Source organism: Aythya ferina, assembly GCF_964211825.1.
Source record: "Aythya ferina genome assembly, chromosome: 19".
Taxonomy (NCBI): domain Eukaryota; kingdom Metazoa; phylum Chordata; class Aves; order Anseriformes; family Anatidae; genus Aythya; species Aythya ferina.
The window spans coordinates 9,267,496-9,291,565 of record NC_140309.1 but is presented as its reverse complement, the minus strand read 5'-3'; the positions used below and the strand labels follow the sequence as shown (position 1 = coordinate 9,291,565).

General features: G+C 41.5%; 2 protein-coding genes across 2 annotated transcripts in view; one reads left to right on the top strand and one right to left on the bottom strand.

Annotated features, from left to right (window-relative positions):
• LOC311421464 (uncharacterized protein) overlaps positions 1-18,915 on the bottom strand; it is a 50,521-nt gene extending 31,606 nt beyond the window's left edge. Inside the window, exons 1-2 of the transcript XR_014684878.1 lie at positions 18,708-18,915; positions 6,287-6,376 (exon numbers count right to left, since the gene is read on the bottom strand). The gene's annotated coding sequence lies outside the window, so the exon portion shown is untranslated. The remainder of the gene's footprint in view (positions 1-6,286; positions 6,377-18,707) is intronic.
• Positions 1-24,070, top strand: part of LHFPL7 (LHFPL tetraspan subfamily member 7) — a 65,344-nt gene that overhangs the window by 29,592 nt on the left and 11,682 nt on the right. The window lies entirely within an intron of this gene.

The following is a 24,070-nucleotide window of genomic DNA, read 5'->3' as shown; positions in this document are numbered from 1 at the left end:
ATGCATCTTAATGCACATAATGCATCTCTGCCATCCCAACTCCCTGATGCCCAACAGTGGCACAGCCTAACTGACCCTCAGCCTGACTGGGCGCTAGCACCTGGCAAAGTGGTGTCAGCCTCTTCCCCTCAAGGCAGACCTGACCTCAGTTTTAAGGTGAACGAACCACCAAGCCACAGCTGCAGGCAAGACTTCAAGGGAGGAAAAAAAAAAAAAAAAAAAGAAAAAAGAAAAATCTGTTTCCTAACACAGGCATTATTTTTTCCAAACAGGAACCAGAACTGAAATATGAAACCGGAGCAGAAACATGCTTTTCTCCTTCAGAACACTAATGAAAAGGATGCTAGCTTGGGGTTACAGATAGGACATTGTTTATATTTTCTTTACCCCTAGATTGGAGGTAGAACCTGAAAGCCAGAGCTGAAACAGCCTCCCTGAGCCACCTCTACCTCCTATGGGCTACAGAGACCCCAGTTTCAAGGACATGGAGCCAATTGCACCCATCTGGCTTTTCTGCAGTTGGTGCTGTCTGGTGATGCTTCCTACATAAACCAAGATGTCCATGGCCATTAGCCAACCGAGTAAAGTCAAAAATCTTCACTTTCCAGGCATGTTTTTCACCCTTTATGGTGAAAGATCCAATGCATGTCACTTAATGCCCCTAGAGTTTATCAATGGATCCCAGAATTAGAACAGCATACCCAGGCAGGCTCAGAAGTCTAGCTAGGCTCATTACTTTAATGAAACGCTAATTGCTGCTTCTGAAGTCTAAAAACGTGCCTTTGGTCCACAGCAGCTTCAGTTAGGCACTGCTAATTGCCAAAGCTATCTATCTTGCTGTTGCTCCTAGATACTGGTTCAGGTTAGGTCTACAAACACCAAGGGCAGCAGCCAAACTGCCACAGCCTAGCTGGCATGAGCTGTGTGAGGCTACAGCTCTGCACGGGGCCAACTGAAGGCATCACCCTGCTCTCAGGGCTCTTTGTGCACAGTGTGCTCAGGCTGGAAGCTTGTGTCCCAAGCCAAAGCCACCCACTCGCCAGGACAAGACCAGGGAGGTGACAGATTTCTAGATGAGAGACCCCACTGCAAGTCTTCTTGCAAAAGTTGTTAGGATTTCCCTTTTGAGGAAAAAATGCTGAAAAAAAAACAACATTGCATTTCCTCATTTCCGTAGGTATAGGTTTTATTAATCTCTTTAAAGAGCTGTCCTTAAAGAGCCTGAAACAACTTCTGTGTTGTAGTTAGTGCAAAACAAGAAGTAAAGAGAAAATTTAGCATTTACTTCCTGAGAAAGAAGCTTCAAGCACCTTTTTGGTTGAACCTCACATGTCTGTTTTCATCTATAAAATTCCCACCTGAAAAGGGGCATTACATCAGTTAAACTACCAGAAATTTCTAGTACCTTTCTGAAAAACAAGGCTACTGTTAGGATGAAGCATTTGCTGCTTAGAGCAGCCCCAGCAGCCCGGCGTAATTGCTCCAAAGGGGTTACACTTGGCCAGGCTCCTTGGAAACCACTGCTTTGAGACTGAAGGCAGAAACAGCCCTGCATTGGCAGCTGTGCCACTGCTGCAAAAAACAGCCCCCAAAATTTCACCAAAACACTGGTAGCTCAGAGCTGATACCTGGACAGGAATGACCTGGAAAAGCCACAAGGAAAGAAATTCGTCATGGGTTTGGCTGTGCTGCCTTACTGCTCTCTTCCACGGGGCAGGAGAGGAGCAAAACAAAGAGGGCAATGCTATAGGGTATTGTTCTGGAGAGGACCTTCCAGCACCATGCTTAGGGAGCATGCGGGAAAATAGTTTTTTATCTCAGATCCAATTAACAGCTGAGTTACGGGACTTGAGTGAAATAAAGGGCAGTGAGTCTCCAAGTCTCTATTTACATGATTTATTAGAATGTGGCTGTCTGCAGGAACAGGAGGCAGCCGTTATGCTTAATTTATGAGGACACAAGGGGGAAAAGGCTCAGCTACCAAGCTGTTGAGGGGTTCCTACCCCATCAGCACAAAAAACTCTCCTCCTGCAACAAAGGCACGAAACATTCCTCGCACGACCAGCACTGGCTGCTCACAGGACTAAGTAGCAACATCAGCTGTGGTTTGCCAACCAGGCTTGGCAGACCGGCAGGTGGAGAAGCACCGTTCATTTCCTCTGACTAGTTTCAAGGTTTGTGCAGAGGGAAGAGCCAAAGCTTGGAGATCGAAAGGGAATAGATAGCTGAATTCCCAGTCTTTCAGCTGAACTGCCAGCAAGGGGCAATGCGCATAGTGGGAGTTTTCACAGCAAGCGTGAAGATGGTGAAACATGAGTCCTCTCATCTCTCTCTCTCTCCCTGAAACTTCTCATTTTAAGCATCTTCCAGGCCAGAAAAGGATATCTGAGCCGACAGCCTTGGAAGAGCTCCACCATTTGATGTTTGTGTTTGTAGAAGAAGCACAGAAGGATTTTCAGTGACAGATGAAATCTGCAGTCCTTCTAACACACCAGTTAAAGTGATTTTGCCTCTTGAAAGCCAAACTATAAGGTTTCTATCAAAGAGATGTTTGATACCAGGAAACTAAGTATTGTGAGAAAAATAAGGCACCCATAGTTTTCTCACATTGCAATCAGTATTCGTATAAAATAGCTGCCTTCCCTGCCTTGCATAGCAATGCACAGCCATCAGACCAGCTGCTGTTCGAATTTTTTTTTTAAAGAAGCTGCTGATGTACAATAGTAGGGAAACACAACCACAGATAATGTAACTCTCTACAATTGGCTGTTCTCAAGAACAACATGAAGTTATTTTGCTTTTTTTGTTGTTGTTACACTTCAGTGCAATTCTGAACGTCTATTAAGAAGAGAGGCTCTGATGCCCTGTTGTATCACTATTGCAAAATTGGATGCTCCAGAGAGAAGGAGCCTAATTAGGTTTATTATTTACTGCTAAAACAGCCTTGGATTTGGCAAATCCCCTCCCAGCAAGACTGTGTTCAGTTCTAGCATATGTTGTTTAGATCCATAATATGAACTTAAAAGCTAAAAGTACTTTTTTCTAATGGGTAGATGTGAGCCTTCTTCCAAATCTCTACAGGAGGTGGAAGACTCTCCCGGGGGGGTTGCCTTTTTCTGTTAAGTGTTTCTCTAATGGTTTCAGTGAGAAGCAATACTGACACAGAGCAGAAGGATCCAAAATCAGCCTTACAGTCGCAGTTTAAAGCCTCTGCTCCCAACCACCTTCTCAGTCTCTCTGTACACCTTATTCACCATCTGATCCTCTCATTAGAAAAGCAGGGGCCTCTCCCTTGCTTCTTTCCAAAAGCTGAATTAGATAACATTGGTTAATGTTCATAAATACAGTTTAAATGTAATTTATAGAGTAAGAGGCATCCAATAGAAATGAAGAAATTAGGTTGCTACTTTTAGTTTTCTTCTGCCAGTTAGGGAGCCGAGGATACTGACAGGCTGCTTGTAAAGTGAACTTCAAGTGAGACCAAGTTTAACCGAGTCATTTGTGCACCTTGCTTCCTAAAATGCAGCCATACAAGCATCTCCAAGCTTTGGTGTTCCTGAGTGACCATTAATGCAGCTCAGAGGCATGCGAAACACAACACAACAAGAAAGCTGAGCCGTATGGGGAGTTCTAGGCAATTGCTCTTGCTGCCAAAGATGTGATTTCTCATGTCCCAATTTAGCGAGCACAAGAGAAATGGCAGAAAGCGTGGCTTTAAATGAAAGGCAAGAAAAACGTTACATAAATGCATCAGTAGCTAAGTCTTTGCCACAGAAAGCTGCTGCAATATTTTTCTAACAATATTTCATCCAGTTCCTAGGTCTAAGACAATAAACGCTACCGTTCATAATAAGCATGCTCATTTTAATAAAGGATCTGCTTCTCATGGAGCTTTGCTATAAACCCCACTTACAATTCCACTATGCTGAAGTAGCACACGCTCATTTTTTTTTGCTTTTAAGAAGATGGCAGCACACAGTGCTAACCCCCAAAAAGAGCAGAGATTGGCACAGTTGCCTCTTTAGGAATGGTAATGCTGCAGTTTCACTAGAAATCAGAAGAGAGAATTAAGCCTCTCAGGAGCACGGGGCTGTACTCGGAATTAAACCCAGGTCTCCTGAGCCACAGACAATGCTATGCCAACCGCTCCATATTAGAAAGGGTCATTTTCTCATTTCCTTCATCCAGGCTCACAACAGCAAGGGAGATGATGCCTGCAAATTTAGCTAAAAGCTTTCAATGACATTCCCATGAGCACCAGTTCAATGGCTGTTGCACACAGGTGCCAAAAAAGCATGATTGGAAATACAGAAGGTTTTCAGAGTACAGGACAGAAAGCAATTTGTTTTAATACCTCCACAGCTCTCTCCCCTTCACTGGCCCTTTCAGTGGAGATCCCGTAGGCTTTGGTGGACCCAGATGGGAAGCTACTCTCCAAACATCCTACACTGCTCCCTGGAGAGGAGAACTGCTGCTGATCTAAATGAGGGCTGGGCAAGGAGCTCCCCTTCTGTCCTACCTGAGCAATTCTGCAAGCAAGGAAGCATTAGGAGCAAAATAGTTCCTCTGGTGCCTTTTCAAGGTCTTTATTTGGTCACAGAAATCACTTTATCATATCACTTTAGGACAAAGTCAGTATTCAATACAGAGTGAGTTCTAGAAGAGTCAGTGCAACATGTCAGGGTTTCAGTCTTACCAAGTTATTTGAAGTTCGGTAGCTGAAGAGTGACTGAACAAACAGCAATTAGCACTGTTTTTTATTTACTATCCCTGAGTGTCCAGGACTGCACAGCCCACAGAAGAAGGGAGAGATACACAGGCACAGCTTAGATTTTGCCAATAGCAAGGACATAGAGCTTTTCCTACAACCTCTCTCCCATCAAAGTCACTGTGAGCTCTGACAGGTGCTGCTAAGAATGTAAGCTCTTAGTCTGAGGACAGAAATTAAATCCATAGCAAGAGCTAGCCCAAGGCACTGGAGTGCCACCTACGAGGCAGCAAAGAACATGGCTCAGCTCTCCCAAGCAGCTTAAGCTACCACACAGTTTGTGCCAGGGCAGCTCTGGCTGACTTGCCCAAAGGGTAGTTACCATGACTCAGATGACGAGCAGTACCATGAGCTGGGATTGCTTGATGACATCTCTCCATGCCTACATGGCCACGCACAGCTTTGAGAACCCACAACAGCTCCTCTCCGTGACTTAGCACCTCTTCCCCCCAGCCCCAATCCTCACAGCTTCCTCCTGGGGTGCTCTAAGGGGTGCTTGTAAGGCCCCTAGCTCCCATTTTCCATCAAGCTCCTCCTACCCCTGCCAATAAACTCATTTTTAAAAATTGTGTCAGCTGCAAGGATGCAGATGGTCGCATTTGCATCAAACAACTTTTAAATTATCATTCAAATTAAATTAAATTGAAATGCAATGAGCTGTTCCTGTAGATCTAGGCACACAAAGCTGAGTTAATGAAGGTCACGTTTGTAACCAGTGAAGAACATTTAAACTGTATCATGCCTTGCATGGAATGCCATTAGAATAACACGCCTTTCTAAATAAGGATAAATTACTCTTGAAGGCCTTGTGCAGGATTGCTCTCCACCCCCAGGAAAGGCTGGTCTTTGGGAACTTTGTGGTTAAAACAGGGAGGAGTTGTGCTGGGTCCGGCAGAGCACCAGCAAAACTTGTTGGCCTTGTGGTGCAAGGCCTCTAGCATCAATTTGGGCTGAGCAGATCCCACCTACTCTCTATGCCTGAATGCAAAACCAGGCAAGCCTGGAAAGCCCTGCATAATGTGGCTGAGAGGCACATCTTCAAACAAGAGAGCTGTAGTTTTGCAAATATGCGCCCTGCATGCCTCTGGTTGTAATTGCCTCATTTACACACACAAAACTGTGTCTTTTGCCTTGTGCTGTGTTTGTAGTCATCTTTGACAAACTGCCCTGTAATGGCTTCTGTGACATCCGTCATCTTCACAGCTCTGTGTTGTCACAACGATGTCATACAAATTAACCATACCATTTCCATGTGCTGAGATGAAAAATGAAACCCATTCAGCCTGCAAGTGGCAGAGCCCACGCTGCCTCCATGCTGAGGCTTCCCATGGGCCAGCTGCTGCTCTGGCACCAGGTCTGGCCCCAACAAGACAGTGTGCAAGTGCAGGAGCTTTTAGGCACTGCTCTTTCCCTCTCCTACTGCACCTTACCTACAGCTGCTGTGAACCACATTACACATTTCTTCCTAAGAAATGAACTATCATTTAGTATATGAAAATAAATGGCAAAATTACATACTAAATGCTCCTTAGCAACAAAGCTCTTGTTTTCACACATTGTCTGTTCCATACTCAGGTGTGAAGTCAGAAGCTCAGAGATCAGAGGAACCTGTGAAACAGAGAGTAATAATTGGCAAGGTTTTTGGCATCTGGTGACAGTTTTTGCAAGCAAAGGCTTAAGAGCTGCAGGTTTGCTTTAGTGATAGCCTGCTCTCTCACAGGAAAAAAGTTAACACCTGCCATCAAAAGAGGACTAATACTTGCTTTAATTAGTCACTGAGTTCTAGTATATGCAACAACACCATTGTTTGCAAACGACTGGGTGCATCCAAAATCTTGGAAAGCAAATGTTACAAAATCCGTCCAGCACAAATGGGGCCATGTTTCTGACATATTATTACTAAAGCAGTCAAATCACAGCTGAATGCATTTGGTAATCCCTTGCAACAAGAAGCACCAGGTTCAGTTACTGAGCTGAGGACACTGGATAAGTGAGTTAACCCCATCTTCAAAGCATGCTGCTGGGAGGTGGTGATGTACACTCTGAGAAGAGTATTGCTCAGATTTTTTCTTAAACGTTGAAAATGGTTCTAGATCTGAGGAAAGCCCTTTTGATCTCAGTGAATGATGGATGAATTTGTATCAGCACAACTGAGAACAAACTCTGTACCTGAATGTTCTACTTGGAGAAAGCTTTTGTGTGAGGGCATCTGCGAAACTGCAACAACTGGAATTAAAGTATTTTACATATCCATTCATAAGATACAGCCCATATATAATAGTAGAAAAACAAAATGTCAGACAAACTGATTAAAAAAACAAGTTTGAAAACTGCCTTACAAATGAAAGGCACAGTAGTAGCTTAGTGGAGAATGGTGATTTACTTTCTGATTTGTAAGCCATTTTATTTATCAATAGTTGAAGTTAAAAGATTATGCAAAAATAACAAAGGCAAAGATATGTGACTAGAAGAATATATTATTGCTGCTGCCAGTCTGGATTCAACAAAGGAATTTTAGCCTTTGTCTTGTTTTTGATCACTACAGAACAACCCCCCATCTAAAAACACAGTTGCCCTCTAGGCACAGGAGCAGACTTTTAGCCTCAGTTTCTGCACCCCCTCTTCACCAGCTTTAGGGATTGAGTTAAATGGCCCTGATCAAGGAGGTCATTGGCTTCATGGGGTTTACCGGTGCAGCAGTACGTGACAAGCTTATGGCACGGACATGGCTCAGTTACTAACCCCTGAAAATTCAATGACATCTCAGAGAAGCCAAAGACTTTGAGTCCTGTCATTGAGTTCTCTTGCACAGCATTAAAGTGTTGCAAATAGGAGCCTTTGCACCGTCAGTTCACTTTCTCCTAGGAATCTCTATGGGAAAGAAATTTTTCCTCTTTAACTGTTCCATTAGAAACTGCTGATGCAGAATCCATCAAACCCATTAAAGGTCCATTAAGTCTGCAAGGCTGCTTTTTGTTTTCCTGTACTGTCTAAAGAATTTGGAAGGCCACAAGCCATATGTTGCCTGTGGCAGATTAACCTGTGCTGGCTGGATATGGCTTATGGCTGCAATATCCTATATGCAATATGGATATGTGGTTTTGAAAGCTGAGAGGATACAAGGCACTATTACTATACCAGGATTGCTAGGCCAGTGCCTTTGAATTATGTTACAGAAAAATGACAGCAGTGTATGACAGACAACAAATGAAGGCCAAGATATATGTCCCAAAATACACCATGCCACTGTGCATCAGAACAATTTTGAATCTGAGGCATTTGCTCTTTAGTCAGTTGTGAACTGTTCTCTCTTCCCTGTCTTCAACAAAGGACACTTAAATTACAACCATGTATATAATAAAATAAGTTGAAGATCAATGGTACTGAGTATGACAACTACCATGTATCTTAGCCTGAATGAAAAACCACATGGGATGAATGTCCCAGAGCATTTTATGAACTTGTATTAATGCATCAATTTCAAGATTTTTGCAAAGGATAATTTCAGGTAACACTAGGAAATAGGTATTTCTAAAATAAACCAAAGCACAGTGATCATGTGCAACCTAGAATGACAGAGCAGACTTTGGCTAGGACACAGGAATAATCTTTGTAAACTAGTGTCACACCATATGAAAGGTCTAAGCCACGGTTACCCCAGCAAGCAATATGCAGTGATGATATTTTGATGAAACCTCATAGCACCCTGTTGTGACCTGGTGATGTTGAATAAATATGCAGCAACTCAGACACTTGCAGTAGCAGGCAGACACACCTGGTAGAGTGCAGAGGTCAGACACCAAGTGTGTGAGATGCTTGTCTAGCTTGTTATGGCCTCCTGGGAAATTTGTTTGGGTTTCGTTAACTTGACTTTTAAATGCAGGCATCCTACGGAAGGAAACTTCCGTGAATGACAAGTCTGATGTAGTTAAACAAAACCTGCATTTTGAAAGGCAGAACTCCAAATGTGATTAAAATGCAGGTTTTCCAATGTATATTTCATCAAGGCTAACCATAAGCGATCCTTTTAAAATATTTCCTTTGATGGCTGCCTGTTTATTTGGATACAATGACTGCAGGTTTGGTGAAAGAGGGTGTCAAACAGGTCAAGAGGCGAGACAGACACTGTGCCCTGGAAATTCAAGCCTTTATTATCTGGTCTCCATGGGATTTCCTTTCCTACATGGAAAAATGTGTGGTAATGCCATAGCAACAACAAAGGAACAAACATAGCAGGACATGTCTTTGCTGTTTAAGGCTTAGTAGGCTGGATTTTTTAAATGACTGCATTTCCACAACAGTTATTTTGCTTAAAGTAGTATAAACAATGAAAATCTGAACTAAAAGCACAAGAAATAAGGATGAACAGCTTTCCATCTTCTCTTCGACGATCTGTCTGTGAGGCAAAGGAAGCCCTATAAATGCTAAGGACAAGTTGAAAAATCCTCGTTTTATTTTTAAACTGATTCCTCTCCCTCATCTCTTACCAAACTAATGAAAGAAGCATCCTTAAACCCAACGATAACCCCCTCACCCTGTGTGCGTAAGCACAGCTGCCTGCAGCTACACGTATTCTCTCCTAGCCAGTTCCCACAGACAAAATCTACAGCTTGCTGCTGTGCAAAGGGACTTTGATTAAGGATTCAGGGGCTAAATGGCTGAGGACATCTGGGATGTCTATGGAGATTCACAAAATGGAAGAGGCTCCACACACTATACAAATGGAGAAAAGCCTTCAAGTGCCAAACATGAAGGCTGGGCAGCTCCCTAGGGGCAAAGTCCCTCCCTCAGATGGCAAAGGCTAGTTTCTGTGCAGTATATATGCCAGCAGGACATGTAGGAAGGCATAAGCTCTTTTTTTCATATGGAATTCATCCAGTATTTCACAGGAATCCATGACTCACAAACAGCATTTTGAAGCCTTTGCAAATGGTAGATCAACATGATTTATCAAAATCAGGTAATAATCATGACACAGATCTGTCAGCAGCTCCAGAGGGAAGTTTTGCAGCCCTCCTATAACCTTTAAGATCCTTGACATGAAATGCAAGGCTTCCTGAGCTGTTTCATAACCTTATTCGTAACCTTCCTTTCACAAGCCATTATTCTTCACACAGCAAGCCCAGATAGCAGGGCCCATCAGCACCTATCACAGAAGAGGTCTCAGCTTAAAACTCACAGTTTAGCTGTCTTATTTCAAACCATCTCTTTATCAGAAGAGACGAAAGTCATGCCAAGATAAGACATAAGATGGATGTGTGTAAGAAAGAAAAAAAATCAATTAAATTTTCAGGAAAAACTACTAACTACATTTTGTAGAGTTACTAAGTTTTTGCTGGAGTATATCCAAGGCTAGATTCCAGTGCCTTCATTTGCAAACCTATTCTACATACTCGTCATGGTCTCTGCAATACAGTTCCTCTGACGTCAACTTCTGCCTACTCATTCTGGTCTGCCCAGGAACCTCAATTAGTCATTGGATATAGCGTTGTAATAACTGCTTTGTAGCTTAACTGTTTCACTCAGATCACCTCTCAAGGGAGGGCACTGAGCATCCAAAATTCCCTGCCGATATGCAGAAGGGACAAGTGCTCAATATCTTCCCAGGACCAAGCCCTTCAATCATCTTGTTTGAAGCCTAAATCTTGCTTCGTTCAGGCTCTCATCATAGAACGCCAGTGTTTAATCTGTAATTTACCTAGTACGTATTATATTGCCTCTGACTGCAGTATATGCTCCTTTGAAAAGAATAGCCAAAGTTGGGCAGTATCCAGAGCCCATCAGAAAAGCCAATGGCAAGAGGTCCTAACATGCCTCAATGTGAGCAACGGACTGACAAACTCACAGATGGGTTTTGTTCAAAAGGCTCCTTCATAAAGAATAATAAAATAATAACTGCACTAATAGCACGGATTCTCTAATAGCTCAAAACATGTTAAAATTGTTTCAGTAAGCATAAAAAGAAATATTGTGAGATTAACACTTAACAGATTGAAAACATCTGGGTTTAGAAAATGGATTGGTGAGACAGCGAGCTTTCGCAGGGCTTTGCAGGGTTATTTCCCCCTTCGGATTAATCTACTTGACTACAGAATAAGTATATTTCTGACCTGCCAGCAGAGACAATATTAATAGTTTCTAATTCTTTAGTCAGCAGAACAATAAGGTGAAAGCATGCCTGGGATTGGGTAGAGGGGAGTCTTTATGATCCTCCAGCATCCCTTTAAATTCTCCTTCTGTCACTTACAACAAAACAGGCACTTTTTGGTATGGAAAACACATGGTACACAAAGAAAAAGGAAAAATAAGCCTGCCAGCTTTAAATGCAGAACTGCACTCAGATTTATGGGGTTATGTCTCAGAAACAGAATAACAGCTGATATCTTTTTATGGGTGATTGGGAAAAAGTAAATTTATTTCATGCTATAATACAATGGTTAGTGATCTCAGATAGATAATAGATAGACTTTTTTTTCATTAAAATGCCATTTGCAAATGGAATAGGTGGGTGGAGCCATTGACTTGATAGTGGTAAATGACCTGATCACAGGTGAATAATAATAATTGTGCATTGGCAATGATTGGTGCCAACTTGACAGATAGCTCGGATCTGACCTGTAATATTTGGCATCAAACCTCATTTCTATGCATCCAGCTTCATGCCTTCTATCTTTATTACCCAGTGCATTTTCTTTTCTGAGAGCAGTCTGATTGCTACTAATCTTCTAGCCTGTAACCTAATGCTCTCTCCCTAAATGAAGTCCCCATATTGTTGATAAAGAGTCATTGTGTTCGCTTATCTCCCTCCTCTCCAGAAGTGATAGCAGGAAATCTGACTTCTCAATTAACCTGTGCTGAATTAGAATCTTTATGATCGAATTGGTTGACGTGATTTTTTTTAAATCTGGATTGCTTGAAACTCAGTGAGAATTAGGGCTTGTGAAACTCACCAGAGCCTCTTTCTGTGTGTCAGATTGCTGTAGTGTACACAAATGAGAAGCCATTTTTCTGTCACTCTTACAAATTGCTTTTCTTTCTGAGATTTTATAAGAAGGAATGAACATGGCACTGTGTTGCAGGGAAACCAACAGAAATGAGATCACTTACACAATGGAAAAATAATGGATGTTTTACAGATATAGCAAACAAAGATGAATATAGCATAAATCTTTCTATGAGACAGACCCTCCACAAATTAATTAAAATGATAATTTAGAAGGTATTTTTCTGGGATGCAATAATATATGTTGGCATGTAAGGATAAAGACATTCAAAACCCAGTGTGCTTATGTCACCTGCATGTTTGCCGAAATATTCTTTTCTGATTAAAATGATGTCTATGTCTCACAAATGCCACATCACGTTTGGGAATCTCATCAAAGGTTACGGAAAAAGTAAATGAGTAAGAAGTCCAGAGAGGCAGGAGTTTCCAACTGAGCCAGGCCAGGAGGCACATAGGCTGCTGGGAGCACGTTGAGCCCATCAGCCCTGACACAGCACAAATGCGTGGGCTTTCCTTTGCTCTGCCCCACTGCAGCTGCATGGGCTCTCTGGTATACAGGCATCCTCCTGCTCTCACAACTGCTTTATCAGATGAGACCTGGTGTTAGACGCTGTCTTCCCCGTGTGTCTTTGAGTTCAAGTAGGGCTTAACCTGGAGGCATAAGGCTTGCTCTAATTCCTTGGCATTTTACATAGATAAACCAACAAGTTTAATTACAGAATGTTTAATTAGAGACTGTATTTAAGATCATCAAAATGTCTCCTACATTAAAAAGCATACTAATTCCATTAAAATATAGATACCTAAGGAAAAAAAAAAAAAAAAAAAAAGATTTAGAGGCTAAATGGAACCTCTCTCATTACAAATTCACTTTACTGATGCTGTTTGAGTTTTGATGGGAAGGGCTCTGGCAGCAGGTCCAAGTCTGATAAATACATTTCCATTTAAGATTCCACCTGTAATTATCCGCTGTAGGAACACGAGGACTTAAATCAGCGTGTCTTGGATATCTCCTCTTTTCACCAAGTAGATACTTCAAATATTTTTCTTGTTCAAACAGGGATGCATGGAGGGCTCATCTCCACTACTGCTAATTGACTATTAACTACTATTTATTATTTAGTATTAACTATTGTTAATCTGGTGAGAGAAAGCCTGCACTAATACACACAGAGGTTGGTACGAATCAAATTTTCCGTATCTCCATGACAGATTGAAGTGCAAACTGAAACTTATGCCATAACAGAAAACAACAGCAAAAATAGGGACACAACACTGAAGTTTAGTCTGTATTTTACACACACACACAAAAAAAAAAAAAAAAAAAAAGTGAGGATGTCACAGAAATGTGATGGAAAGGATGGAAAGAGACTGATGTGCCAACAGAAGTCAGAGATCATAGAATCATAGAGATATGATTAGAAGAGAATATTTTAATAAAAATACTACTTTGCTGAAGATTTCAGCAGATTTCAATGAATGCTTTCTCTTCCAACCAGGATTTATGATTTCTTTTTTAGATTCTGTTTAAATTCACATTATTTCAGGAGTATTTTATAACATTTGCATAGCATTTCAAAGGACCTCCCAGTAAAAAGGCATTGAGGTAATCTATGGCACTATAAATAAGAAGCTTTTTTAAGAAAGTCCTTGAGTCATTTTGCTGTAATGACAGCAGGCCTCATTAAACAGCTGCATATACGGCACAGATTGGGGACATTTGAAATGCTGGCGTGCCTGCATTTTATGACAGCCCCAAATGTGACCCCTGGGAACACAGCAGCAACAGAGATGCAGGACTCAAATTTGATTGCAAAAGGAGCAAAAGTGTCAAAGTTGGCCTCTCCCTGTGGTGTGGGATGGTCTGGGCAATGGCTGGGTGCTGCCTCCCTTCACCTCTGCTTAATGCTTCATTACTCACCTCCCCCTAACCCACTGTGCTCAGCAGGGTGACATTGTCTTGTGTGTGACAGCCACACAAGGCTCTTTTCCTAAAGGAAATCCCATAGCTGTTTTGTCCAGGGTCTCCCAAGTGGTGTGTGTCAGTGCCTTTCATGCAGGCACTTAGCTCTGGACGAGCATGTGTTTCAGATGTGCAGTTTCTGTGTAGTGACTGCTGCAAAATGTGGGCTGCAGGCTTTGTGTGTAAAGGTGCACCTTGCATCTGGCCTTACTGCCTCTGTGCAATGAAGTGCTGGATCACCTGCTTATCAGGAGTAATAGGACCATACTTGCTCTGACGGACATACTCCAACTCCTGCTATGCTATGGGTGCTCATGGCATGTCCCACCTTCCTGGCATCCTCCTCATGGGTCAAGGTGTGCAGATTTCATAGATTTAGATGCAGAACTGAGAGAAAAGATCTAATCTTTTCTTAAATAGGTGAAATTTTTACATTTCTCTTTGACAGTCTCTTTCAGTCTTTAGCAATCCAGGCCTGTGCTAGGCACACTGTGGCAGCCTTATACATGTGTAACAGTGCTCAGTGCACTATTTATTTATTATCAGTATTTTATAAACCATTTCAATAAACACAAATGCATGGAAAGTCAAATTGCCACTGGAGGTCTTTTCCAACCTTAACGATTCTATCATTCTATGATTGCTATAGAAACTACTTGATAAAAACAGCTGTCTGCCTTGCACACAAAAGCTGACCTACTCCCAGCACACAGGTTGTCCTGGCACTGACCCCAAAACCAGCAATATACTGCCTCACTCAGATGAATTCCCTGGAAAAATGGTTTGTGTCAATGCTGATAAGGGAAGTGGTGTGAGGGGCAGGCAACAGATGTCACAATTCAAGCCCCTAAATCCTACTTATATTAGTCTGGAGAGAGGAAGCTAGTTTTTCTGACTCAGTGGTGGGTTGAGGCTTTAAGGAGAATACCAAATACACCTGGAGCTGTGTCAGAGTATGCAAGATCACGGCATGGATACAGCTGTGTCCTCTACACTGCCTGTATCTCTTGCCCATAGAAGGAGCCTCAGTCATCCTGTTCTGAAGTTGTCCAAAAAGCAGCAAGAACAATGCAGGTGCTGGATTCACTGATAATTGTTTGTTTATTCTAGCTACACCATCCCTCAGCAAATTAACTGTTAGGAAAAAAAGTCACAGAATCACAGAATCATCTAGGTTGGAAGAGACCTCCAAGATCACCTAGTCCAACCTCTGACCTAACACTAACAAGTCCTCCAATAAACCCTGTCACTAAGCTCTACATCTAGACGTCTTTTAAAGACCTCCAGGGATGGTGACTCAACCACTTCCCTGGGCAGCCCATTCCAATGCCTAACAACCCTTTCAGTAAAGAAGTTCTTCCTAATATCCAACCTAAGTTGTAGAAATGTAAGAAAGGGAGATCACAATTTTAAAATGCAGTTTGTTGTATACATGATTGAGAAATTAAGCTTGAGAGATTTTATGAGAAGAGGCCAAGAGAGTCCAGTCAAGCACTTGTTTACTTAAGCTGCTGAAAGTTCCACTCTTCATTCTATGGAGGCAAAACATTTGAGTCGGGACATACAGGGGGTTAACTTTGTAATTTGGCACTGGGCAATCTGGACTACAAATTTATCTGCAAGTCATCGTACAAGGGCTGAGGAGTTTGATCCTCCATGGGTCACTGAACACAGGTAAGTCATTTTATAAAATAACATTCCTTCAGCCCTTCACTGTGTACAGAATACCAGACTTCCACACTGCTGAATTAAAGCTGTAAATCTGAACTGTCAAAGCCAAAAGATGTTGAAGCAGGCAGCAGGTACTTTTATGACATTTTCTTATTACAAACACTGAGATGCAATTGCTCATAGAGAGCATTAAATCAAATAATGAACAGAAACTGTGACAGAAACACCCCAGCTTCCTGCCTTACCACAGGCATTGCCAAAAGACTTGCAATTAACCTGTGGGGCTGAGGAGCTGGAAAGTGGAGATGCTTTTCTTTTGGACAGATTTTGTCGTTCTAAGTTTAACAGCACACTTGTGTCTAACCAGTTAGAAGTATCTTGATGAACTTAAGCCTATGAAGTAACTATTCAATCACACTTTTAGAACAGCATCTCCTGCACTGCCCAGTCACGTACGTGGTGAGAGACACTATGCTCCCAAAATAGCATCAGCCACAGAAGAGCAACCATGGCTCCTAGCCCTGTCCAAAAACAAAGCAGAAAGAATGATTTGACAGAATTAACGATGCAGATACTGTTAGAAGACTACTGTGCTGAACTGACTACATACTGGCTATACAGCTATTGGTTTGTATCTTCTGCAATCCAAGTAGTCCTCAACAGCTGCATATAGCAGAGCACTGTTGTTGAGAGAAGTTTAACTGTTTGCATGGAGTTAAAGTTTTTTCTGCAGTTACATCTCTTGGGACAGCAGAGAGAGATACTGTGCTATCAGCACCATTCAGCCAGGCCTTGGGTTCCCAATCAAAAGAGTTTACTTGCGTTTTGTTGTTAATTGCTCCACTTGATCCTTCTTTGTAGTCAATCAAATTTACTTCTGTCTGTAGATCCAGTAATTACATGTTCTTGTTTTTATGCTGGGCTAATAGACCACCTAAAGCTTTGTGTAAATTAGTTAATGTTTTCTCCTCCAAAGCTGGCATTTCTCCTGTATTATGGTGACAGATGCAAAATGTTCCTTGTAAAAGCATATGGCAAATTGATGAAGTACAGCAACTGCTTATGGGTTTTTGAAGGACAGGGTTAAAGAAGCATGTTCTTCATGATATCAAAGAGCACAGTGCTGATTTTGTAGTTCTTCAGTAGCCTGGAATGCCTTAAAGTTGCTGCTGCAAAAGCAGATATCTCAGAGGAAAAAATGTTATAACAAACATAGAGGGAAAATAATTTTAAGGGGTGCTTACGCCAAGTGGGAGTGGCCACATTGGGCTAAAATGGAGCATGGATCAGCGTCTGTCTTGCATTAAAAAGCAAAACCGTGGAGCAGAGTTTTTAGGCCAACCAAATAAAAATAAAGGACTGTGTAGAGGAAGATAAACTTTAAGTACTTTGTCACTGCAGCTTTGAAAATGCCTGTGGTTGTTGAATATTAATCTGCTAGTCGTATTGCAAGAGAACTGTGGTTCTCTGTAGATATCTGGGGGCAAAACCTGGCCCAATGAGGTCAGTGGCAACACTCCTGTCAACTCAGTACAGGCAGGCTTTTATTCCAATTCTTTAACTGTTTTTATTTCCTGTAAATAATCCCTGCTAGAATTGGAAAACATTTAAAGTGAGGTTTCATTCCTGAGTGCATAACTATAATGCATTAATAAATCAGGAGCCAAACTAAATATCTGCTGTTTTCCAATTATGTTTCAGCCTTCCCATTTATTTCTGTTTTTCCTCTATCTCATGCTATTTTGAAAACAAAAAATCCACATTTTCTGACAATTTTGGGATGCCCATAAGGGGGAAGACATACTCCTTTCTCCACCAAAAAAATTCCCCACTGTGTGCTCAGGCAGCACTGGATTCAAAAGTGCAGCTTTTTTTTTTTTTTTTTTTTGGTTCAGCTTTGGTTCCCTTCACTTTCTGCTGATCCCATGAAATTGAAAAAGCAAGTGGAAAAAAGCTGAAAGATCCCATCACATTTTCTCCAATTTAAAGTACTAACTATCATGTTATGTAAAAGCCTGAGGTAAGCCTCAAAGTTGGATCTCTTACACAGCAATTTCCTTGAAGAGTTATTGGATCTCATTTTCATATGGGTTTCTTCTGCATACAAGTATTTTATTGCATCTGTTTATCCCAGTGACCTGGAATTCATTTATTTGACAAAGACATTTCCACGACTGAGCTTCCAAATGTACAGAGAAAAGTATGACACATCTGCTTTTAGTTTGTTCTCTCTGTGGCTCATTTGCAAATGAACACTATAGAGAAATACGTGTGCAGCACAGAAGTTGCACATCGTTACTAGCAAACACCAGGTAGCAAACTTCAAAGTGGCAACAACCGTGCCAAACCACAAAATTAATATGACTGAGATGGAGTGTGGGAAGGACTGCAGTCAGTGGGCATGCAGTGTTTCTAGGGTACTAAAAACCTGATGAAAAATCCTTTAAATCTAACTTGTTCCCAAGACCCTTCCACTGTAATCAGATACTGTAGTGGGGACCTTATGTCCTCCCCCTCTCTAAGCAAGCAGCAGTGATTTCTTAGTTTGGAAGTTGACTTGCATACATTTACAGCTGCTGAAATGAATGTGGGGCCTCTTTATGCCTCCATGAGACAAAACCCTAAAGGAATTAGGATGGAGAACAAGTGCCATTATATCCCAGTGCTGTGCAGAAACTTATTCCTTTCTTGAAGGGAAAAATAGTTAAATGAATGGAAACTTTTGAACCCTGATGGCTGCTGTATGCATTTAAGATTCATCATTTGCTGTGCCTTGATGCACATCACTTCTGGCAGAACAAATGAGTATTTCCCTGATTAATCAGCAGTCCTCAGGGAACTGCTCTTTCTGCACATACATTATGATCATTAAGAAGTCATACTGTCCTGTGCTTTTTGCAGCATATGGAAAATGCAAAGTAAATTGTGCAAAATACACTACGTTTATTAGATACATTTCTCTGTATCTCTTTCAGTTACAGTGTAATTTGGTATCCTGAGATGATGAATGATGTAATTAACTTAATTTTTTCTGTGCTGCCCCATAAATGTTATTAACTCAAACATGCAAGAAGATGGAGATGCAATGGAGTTATTTTTGTCATCCCTGAAGGAAGCCCCTATCATGCACTAACCAGCCCAGACACAGTGCCTGCCTGGGGCATTTCTCCTTGCTGTGTTGTAGGGCTGGCAGTGCCGGTGCTGGTGCCTGCAGCAAAATGGGGATCCCAGCTCTCAGCAGGGTGGCAGGGAGCTGGGCAGGCACAGCAGAGCAAGGATGCCTGAAGCCAGGCTGCACTCACCTCTAGAGTCAGGAAAACCCAGCTGCATTACGGAGTGTTCCTCCCAACAGCATCCTTAGACCCCCACAGACACACAGCAACCTGCCAAACTCCAACACAGACTCTCCAGAGTCTTTGCCAGGCTCCCACTGCTCTCCTGGCTCAGCCAACCCTACCCACACCTTAAATCCCATAGGAGACAGCTGTGATTGGCAGGACTAGCATAGCTTGGGCCCAGCTGTGACACAGGGGCAGGGCAGAGGGTAGAAACCTTTACTATATTGGAAACAACAGCTTTCACTTTGCAGGCAAATTACTGGTTAAATCACATTTGACAGACTCCAGAGTAATTGCTGTGTGAGCAGCCCGTGGATTTAGGAGGCAGGCGCGACGGCATTTTCAACTGACAATTAGGTGGCTCATCCCATCAAAGGAAGCGTCTTTTGCCATTGTATGGTGTTGGACACCTAATTAAACAGCAAATGAAAGTGAACAGGTCCCCCTTGCACTAGCAAAACTACTAACTCTGGTACTGCGCAAGGCTTGTGCTACTGAAACATAGATATTTGCTTTTGGGCCATGGGGTGCATCTCCTGCCTGCCAAGCACGTGATCACTTCTGAAGAGGAGCCATCATGCTCTAGAGAGCATGGAGCAGTTTTCTTTCTTTCCTTTCCTCCATCTTCAGGGTCTGCTTTCCATGGAAAGGAGACTCAGGCCTGCAGGGCGGACAGACACATTTCAGTAGGCACTGATGAGAACAGCCAATGCAAGGCTGTATTCTGTGTCCTGAGCTGTGACAGATGGAGAGAAAAGCGTCCCAGGGCAGGCTGGCAGCAGGACCTTTTACTTTGCTCTGTCTAACACACGTGAGCATCAGCAGATCCTGCTGCCAACAGTTATCGCTTGCTGAGACTGAGCTGAGAGGTGGCTGCACAGGAAAGCAACCATTAAATGCTGCCTGCGTCTCCTCTGCAATCACAGTGCTTGAGTGGCCCTGCCACTCTGAGCTCTGCAGGGCACTTGGAACCAAAATGAAAGGAAATGGGAAACTGTGGCTCCATTATTTCAACGCAGATTGCACAAAAGTTAGTGGGCTGCTAGAGGAAGAGCTTGGTCCTTCTCAGCTGACCTGAGACCTGTGTTCATCTGCAATTATCTTTTGTTTTAGGAACATGAACAGAACCAAACCTGCTGACAGGGAGAAACTTTCACAAATCTTGTCTCATAGAAGAATTTCCACTAATGCTTTTCTCACATGAAAGAGAATTTGTCTGTGTAATATTGTTCCCTGATGGGCTTATATTGATTTCCTTTTTAAATATGAAAATATATGATACAATATTCTTGAAAAATTAGAAAAACAAATCAGTCTGTGGCTCAACATAATATGTCACTTAAAAAATGCTAACTAAAGACCAAGTGCAAGGGAAGAGAAATAAGATTTTTTTTATTACAAGCTAAAGACTTAGCTTAGAAATTAGCTTCACTTCCCTGACCTGCGGGACTGGAGGGCACTGTATTTCTGGCACTTACATGTTAACAAGATCATCTGCATTCCCAGGAGAAACTCAGAATTCATAACTGAAGTTTCAGCAGACAAAAAAAAAAAACAAAAAAAAAAAACAGAGGAGAGTGATTTGCAGTTTCTTTACAAACAACAAATAAATGTACTCAGATTTCCAGTGCACATGTCCCTCTCTATGATCTGGGTCTTCAGTAGTTTGTTTATTAACAAAGATCAATGCTTGTTTTATTTAAGCATTTCGGCTCCCCTTAAAAAAGAAAGTATAGAAAATAAATACATTTCGATGTCAGAAGATCCATAGCAGTGCTATTCTCTGTATTAATAAAACAAAGGGAATAATACAGATGTCCTTGAGAGTAACTGTTTCTTACAGAGATAAGATGGTGATTAATGGGAAATTTGTTCTTGCCAGAGGTGGCTATCAAGTAAAGTAAATAAATGGTATGGTTCCATTCTTGCAGTCTACCTACCATAAATATTATTACTCTGGAAATAGGAAACTGTAATACTACTGGCCAATCAAAGGTTCAAGATTCTGAAAACATCCTTGCCCCTTAGGTTATTCTATTGGTGCCATCATTTACTATGATGCCACAAAGAAAAAAAATGGCATAGCAACCAATTCAATTTACTTTTAAAATAATTTCTAGAATACAATGTTATTTTCTGATGGTGTCACTGCACCTTGTCAAAATTAGCTAAATATGTTAACCTTAAGAAATGGAACAGCCTTTATTAAGCTGGATTTTAAACCTGATAAAGCATTAAAAAAAATAAATACAGGCTATGTCCTTTCTAATGCGTTTTTAAGAGATCTGCTTATAGAGTCCTGCAGCAGCTCACCTTCTTCCTAAGCACTCAGCAGGATGCAGAATACTGCTAGGAGGCACCAGTCTCCTGCAGTTCTTAGCATTTGCCTGAAGTTGCACAAGAGACAGAGAATTTTCAGTGCTACCTTAACTGGAGATATAAAAACTCCCCCACAAAGAGGGGGATTCAATCGTCCTCATAGTTTATTTATAGATTTTGTATTTCATGGTCCAGATATATTAACTAAGTTATTCTGTCAAGAAGTATAAATGATGATCATTTGTTAGCTGAACCACTTGAATAATTGTATCAAACTGTAATAAAGTTATTGAAGGGATTTATTAACCTGATGAAGTAACTCATTAAATCCTTTAAATGCATTAATGAAGGAGGAAGTATGGGTCCTTTTGGTATAATTGAAGATGGGAAATTAAGCAGCAGAGCCAACCTGATAAAAATAGTCAGATATCCCAAATCGCTTGTATGTAGCTAGTCATTTTGGGTATTTCTATCACTACTGTGGATTTCTATATTATTTTTCTAACTAAGTGTCTCTGCATCAGAACTCAAATACTTCTTTTGTTTTACCGTGACCTAAAGTTACATGTGTGTGTTTATGAGTTGAGAGCTATAGCACATGCCAGTCAACAATGGGCTTCTAGCTCCATGAAGCAGAGAAGGGACATGAGCCAGAAGCGGCTTCTTTAAGTACAACAGAATCACAAAATGTCATAGTTGGCAGTGCCCATTGCAACCAATGACTTGCTGAGGTAACTATTGACTTGCTCAGGTACCTATAAATTGTGTCTGCAGTGGGAGGTAAAGAGTCTGGAGCCAAAATGTTAGCATTAATTCATTTGCACAGCTGGCAATCAGTACAGGCAACCTCTGCTCAGAAAAGTAGACAGTAGACAGTAGAAAGAGCGTGCATTGACTTAAGAAGGACAGGTCAGAGTGTAGCACGCTGGCAGACTTGTCTGAGGATTGGACCTGGGATGACCTGCAGAGATACCAGGCTGCTTTCAGTGAATTAGCAGTTGCATTCCCATTTCCTATCTGCAGAGCATCTAGGGTTAAGCCACAGGTGATTTTTTTATAACAGTTTTAAAGATTAGGAAAACCACTACAAGCTGCACTTTCAAGTTTGCAGCGTTAAAAAAAAAAAAAAAAAAAAAAAAAAAAAAAACAACCTTCCAAGTATTTACTGTTGGAGGTGCAGCTATAACCGACTTCAGTAGGATGTACCCAACCATATGGCTACAGCTGTGGCACCTGGGCTGTAAAAAGAGGGGAGCCCTGGAGAAGACAATTACTTCCAGCATTACTTGTGGTGCTGCTGATTTATGGTGTGCTGGAATCAGTAGCGTGAAATGAGGGTTGTTACAGAACTGTTTTTTATGATCAGGTGGCAGTACATGTACTTCTGCTGAGTGATGACATTCACAGGACTAGGATGTCTGAGAAACAGAAAACTGTAGTTTCGACCCCTGTCAAAGAGTTTTTATTACGAGATACGAAAACATGCAATTTGTGTCTTCCTGGCAGTTCCTGTGTCCTGGGAAAATGGAAGCTGATCTTTGTAGCTTAAATCAATTAGAAGAAGGATCTAAGATGCCTTTTTTGTTTTAAGCATGTATTTTTCATGGTTGCATTCCATATAAAATGCTGTTCTGTCAGGGATTCTAATCACCATTCAGCCATTTATGTAAAATACATGCCTCTGAAAGAGGTAATGAATGCAATATCCCTGAGGCTTGAAGACTGTTGGGATGTAAAGTGCAACCGTAACGAAGTGAGACGTGGGCATTACTCTCAGGCATCAGGCCTCCTGCTACCACTGACTCAGCTGCCACATCGTGCATCTCCGTGATGTGGGTGACAAGATATAGAATGTGCAAAGTCAAAATAAATTCACTGTATGATGCCTTTACAATAAGGTCACCTCTGATGTAAGGCTAGCATTTAATGGCTACCAGCTTCATTATAAATCTGTTTTCATGAGCATCTGCTCTGCTTAAATTGTGAGTCTTGGGAGAGGTGGAAAAATTGATTTAAAACAGACCTATGAGGTCTGAGCAGGTTGGGAAAAGAAGGGAGCAAATGTGTCATGTCAAATCATGACATTTCAGGTGATCTACACATCACTGCCCATCTTTTGGACCTCATCCGCTGCTCTAAATAGCTATTTAGGAACTTGGAACTGACAGCCAGAGCAGGAGCCAAGACCTGCTGCATGTAGGCTGCGCAGAATCTCCGCTTCCCAGGCAAGCTGTCACCTTGGGAGAGACAATATGCTACAAGGAGATGTGTCTGCTCCCTCACTGCTTCCAGCTGCACATGGACCCAGGCTGATACTATTCTTGCTAGGGAATGCATTGGATGGTGAATTGAAGCTGCATTTGTTCTTAGCCAAAAGATTACAAGAAGAAGTATTGATTAATTTTTCAGTTATCAATTTCATTCCCTGCCTGTGCTGGACAGCATGCTAGTTCTGGCATGGATAGCTTAACTAACAGAAGCAAAGCATTTGCCACCTTTATTTCTATCAGTAGAAATGGAGCTGAGCAGCTAACCAATGTGCATTGCTTAGAAAACATGTACCATATTATGTTTACCTAAAATAGAGCAACTGAAATATGCATTTTTATTAGCACTTCTTAATTGTTGAATAAAATTTAATATAGATAAGGGAATGCAGGCACATTGCAGGCACAATACATCCTGAGCATGCTGCTCTCATCTAAAGAATCCAACACTTAAATGTGTCAATATTATATTATTACTCTACTTCTGTTTGGTGTTCTGAAAGAGATGAAGTGAGCATGACTTCCATTATTTCCATAAATTAAATAGAAAATATAAATAATTATTGGAGAAATTAAAAAAAAAAAATAGGATAATTCTAATGGCTTTCAAATTAGAGTGCATTTGACAGTCCCAATTTCTTAACTCTCTGAGCCTTGTAACATTCTGTGTAACAATCTGCTATTCTGAGAACCACTAGTTCTTGTCTCTGCCTTTTACAGTCTGCTAAATAGGCTGTATAT